Here is a 5,014-nt window from a genome sequence, read left to right on the forward strand (position 1 = left end):
CGCAATGTTGGACAAGGTCCTGTGCATCTGCTTGGGCAGTCGGCCAATAAAATCATGTACGGAAGGCCTTGCTTACAAGGGCCCGAGCTGCGGCATGGTGTCCGCCGAGACCGGCGTGAATTTCAGCCAAGAGCTGCCGCCCCTCTTCCTCGGAGATACATCTTTGAAGTACTCCGATAGCGCTCTTCTTGTAGAGTTCTCCTTCATGGACTTTGTAGGCTTTCGAGCGCCGGACAATGCAGCACGCCTCGTTTTGATCCTCTAGGAGTTCTCGCCTATTAAGGTAGGCCAAGAAGGGTTCGGTCCATGGGGCAATTACTGCCATAATAAGATGGGCCAATGGTGTTATTTCGGTGGCAGAGCCCTCGATGATGTCAGTGTGTTCAAAATCTGGGGTTGTGGTCGGATCCGGACTGGTGTTGCCGCTCTGCCCTTGCCACACCATGGATGGTTGAAGAGCCTTCCAAAAAGATGTTAGGTGGGACAGGGTCATGCTTAGCACCGATGCGGGCAAGGACATCCGCCGCTTGATTATTTTCTCGAACCACATGATGAAACTCAAGCCCCTCGAACCGAGCAGACATTTGAAGACCAACATTACCATAAGCCGCCATTTTCGGATCTTTGGCATCAAAGTCTCCATTTATTTGAGATATTGCAAGGTTTGAGTCCCCGCACACTTCCAGGTGTTGAATGCCCATGGAGACATCCATCCGAAGACCATGCAACAAAGCCTCGTATTCGGCTGCATTGTTGGAGTCTGTGTATAATATTTGGAGTACGTACTGGACTGTATCTCTAGTGGGGGATGTTAGGACAACACCTGCTCCTAGTCCTGCCGGCATTTTGGAGCCGTCGAAGTGCATGATCCAGTTGGAGTATGTGTCGCACTCTTTAGGGAGTTCGACCTCTGTCCATTCGGCGATGAAGTCTGCCAACACTTGGGATTTAATGGCCCGGCGTGGTTTGTATATTATGTCAAATGGGAGGAGCTCGATGGACCACTTTGCAATCCGGACCATGGCATCGCGGTTGTTTATCATATCATTGAGTGGTACTTCGGAGGCCACCGTAATCAAACACTCTTGAAAGTAGTGTCATAGCTTCCGGGATGCCATGAAGACCGCGTATGCTATTTTTTGATAATGAGGGTACCGATATTTGCATGGTGTGAGGACAGTAGATACATAGTATACCGGATTTTGAAGTGAGCATTTGTGTCCGTCCTCCTTTCGTTCGACGACGAGTACCGCACTCATGACTTGGTGCGTTGCTGATATGTATAATAACATGGGTTCACCGATGTTTGGTGCGGCTAGGATTGGGTTGCTCGCTAAAAGAGCCTTTATTTCTTCCAATCCGGCTGTTGCAGCGTCCGTCCACTTGAAGTGTTCGGTACATCGGAGAAGGCGGTAAAGTGGCAATGTCTTTTCTCCTAATCTGGAGATAAAGCGGCTTAAAGCTGCCACACATCCGACTAGGTTTTGGACTTGTTTAAGGTCTGTCGGTGTAGCCAATTGTGACAAAGCTCGGATTTTGGCTGGATTCGCCTCAATTCCTCTATGGGAAACGATGAAGCCCAGCAGTTTTCCAGCGGGAACTCCAAAAACACACTTTTCCGGATTGAGCTTGATGTCATCTGTGCGGAGGTTGTCAAATGTGAGACACAGATTGTCTATTAATGACTTGACGTGCCTAGTCTTGATGACTACGTCGTCCACGGATGTTCAACTGTCTTGCCGATTTGTTTCTCCAGGCATGTTTGAATCATGCGTTGATATGTGGCGCCGACGTTTTTGAGCCCGAAAGGCATAGTGTTGAAGCAGAAAGGCCCATATGGGGTATTGAATGCCATTGCGGCTTGATCGGACTCCTTCATCTTGATTTGATGGTATCCAGAGTATGCATCGAGGAAACACAGTGAGTCGTGTCCTGCGGTGGCATCGATAATTTGATCGATGCGGGGGAGGTGGAAGGGATCCTTAGGGCATACCTTGTTAAGGTCTTTGAAATCGACACACAGGCGCTAGGATTTATCCTTCTTTGGTACCATCACTAGGTTTGCCAGCCAGTCTGGATGTTTTATTTCTTTGATGAATCCGGCTTCGAGTAGCTTGCCTAGCTCCTCTCCCATGGCTTGTCGTTTGGGTTCGGAAAAGCGCCACAATGTTTGTTTGACCGGCTTATATCCCTTTGATATATTTAGGCTATGTTCGGCCAGCCTGCATGGGATTCCTGGCATATCAGAAGGGTGTCAGGCGAATATGTCCCAGTTTTCACGTAGGAACGCTCGTAGTGCGGCATCAACCGTTGGGTCCACCTGTGCTCCGATGGATGCTGTCTTCTCGGGGTCCATCGGATGGGCTTGAAATTTGACTATTTCATCTGCTGGTTTGAAGGAGGTGGATTTGGGTCGTTTATGCAGGATCACGTCGTCCCTATCCACTATGGAGCGCAGTGTAGTTAATTCTTTGGCCGCGAGGGCTTCGGACAGTGCCTCGATGTCTAGGGCTGCGGTTTTATTTTCGGTGCGGAGTGTTGTGTCCGGATCACTGGCAAGAGTGATAATACCATTGGGCCCGGGCATCTTGAGCTTCATGTACCCGTAATGGGGTATAGCTTGGAAGCGTGCAAATGCATCTCGCCCTAGTAAGGCATGGTATCCACTGTTGAAAGGGGCCACTTGGAAGGTTATTTCTTCGGACCTGTAATTCTCCGGCGTGCCGAATACCACATCAAGTGTGATTTTTCCCGCGCATCGCGCCTCCCGACTAGGATGATTCCTTAGAAGGCCATTCTACTTTTCTCAATGCGGCTCCTATCTATTTCCATTTTGTTGAGAGTTTCCTCGTAAATGAGGTTTAGTCCGCTGCCGCCGTCCATGAGCACTTTAGTAAGCCGAAAGCCGTTCACGATCGGATTGAGGACTAATGCGGCTGGTGCCCGAACTGTCCTGGATTTTGGTTCATCATCGGTATTGAAAGTAATGGCCGTGTCGTTCCAGGAGTTTATTACTACGAGTTGGTAGACTTCGGCAAGGCCGCGGAGTGCCCTTTTGCGCCTATTATTTGAGGCGAAAGTTTCGAAGACCATCAATACTCTGAGGTAGTCGTCTTTCGTGGGATGTTGCTTTGCGGCATTTTTGGTGAGGAGGTCCTCGCTGATCTTGGCCACTTGCCGGAGTATCCAACACGCCCTAAGGCTGTGAGTTGATATGGTGTCCGATGTTGAGTGTATTTTGCATGGCCTGTCGAGCCATCCCTCCAGAACGGTTCCGCGCCCTATGACGGGCTTCGGTTTCTTTAATATTGGATCGGGCAACCCACGAGGGGGCATCCTTTTTGTTTGGACGAGGAGCTGAGGGGGGACTTGTGGTTCCCAGGGTGTTGCCTGAGTTTTCCAGGCGCTCTCCATTGCGCAGTACTTCTGTACTATGGTTGCCAAGTCAGCAAAGTGTAATACACGATGGCGGTTAATGGCATTGAGGATTCCTTGGTCCGTGCAATTTTTGCAGAATAATGTGATTGCGTCTTCGTTGCTGGAGCCTTTGCTCTTGTCTTTAACAAGGAGGAATCGGGCCCAAAAGTGATGGACCGTTTCCAGAGGCTGCTATCGTATGTATGTAAGGTCGCGTGTATCTGGGTGGGTGGGTGGTTTTAAATCCGAACCCTGGTCCACCTTGGGATCCGGAGTCTGATAAACTTCCGAACTTAATAGTTTAGGCTCCATGATATCAACTGATTTTTCCGGCCCATTGTCCAATTCTAAGTTCGGAGAGCAGGGTGTGTTGTTCCGCAGATGGGTATCCGGCTCTTCAAGCTCGGCGATCCGAACATAGTTCATCCTCAATGTAGAGGGGGAGCTGCCGTTGCGCTCCTCGATTACCGATACCTGATGGGTGATCGGTGGAGATTTGATTTCTTGCTGATCGGGTTTAAGCCTGATCCGATCGTAGTTTGTAGCGACTCCCAAGGCGGCGATGCGATCGAGGAGTTTGTTCAAAGACGACAACTCCATCGGATCCATCTGTTTGGAGTGTTCGGAATCAACACGAAGGCGATTTTCGATGACCCGAGAAGTCATCGTCGGCTCGATGGCCGAGCGGGCGGTCATGATGAAGCCGCCCAGTCGGAGGGTTTGGCCTGAGGCCGGGGCTCCTCCGGAGGTGATGTTGTCCTTGATAACAAGGCGAGCCATCAATCCTGTCTTCGATGTCACAGCGGAACTCTCAATGAAAGCACCAATGTCGGTGTCAAAACCGACGGATCTTGGGTAGGGGGTCCTGAGCTGTGCGTCTAAGGCCGATGGTAACAGGAGGCGGGGGACACGATGTTTACCCAGGTTCGGTCCCTCTCTATCGAGGCAAAACCCTACTGTAACGCCTCGGATTCGATGCGCCAAGTGTCCGCCAGTCATTTGCCGTCATTGCCATGTCATTTGCTTGCGTGTTGCATTTTATCATGTCATCATGTGCATTTCATTTTGCATACGTATTCGTTTCATGCATCCGAGCTTTTTCCCCGTTGTCCGTTTTGCAATCCGGCACTCCTATGCCCTCCGGCATTCCCCTTTTGTCTCTTGTTGTGAGCGGGTGCTAAACATTCTCGGAATGGACCGAGTCTTGCCAAGCAGCCTTGGTATAGCACCGGTAGACCACCTGTCAAGTTTTGTGCCATTTGGAGGTCGTTTGATACTCCAACGGTTAACCGGGTAACCATAAATTCCCCTTTCGTCTTGCAGCCCAACACCCCTCCAAAGTGTCCCAAAACCCATCTAAGTCTCTTCCATGCTCTCGGTCGTTCGATCACGATCGTGTGGGCGAAAACCGTGCTCCATTTGGACTCTCCTAGCTCCCTCTACCTATAAATATGCCCTCTCCCCCAAAATTCGCGGATGAAATCCACCCCTAACCCTAGCCCCGCTCCCCTCGCGCCGCCGGACATGTCCGCTCCCCTCCCGGATATGTCCGCGTCTCCGCCCGCGACCAACCGGCATCCGCCATGTGTCCCCGCGG

Source organism: Triticum dicoccoides, chromosome 7B (genome assembly GCF_002162155.2).
Source record: "Triticum dicoccoides isolate Atlit2015 ecotype Zavitan chromosome 7B, WEW_v2.0, whole genome shotgun sequence".
Taxonomy (NCBI): Eukaryota; Viridiplantae; Streptophyta; class Magnoliopsida; order Poales; family Poaceae; genus Triticum; species Triticum dicoccoides.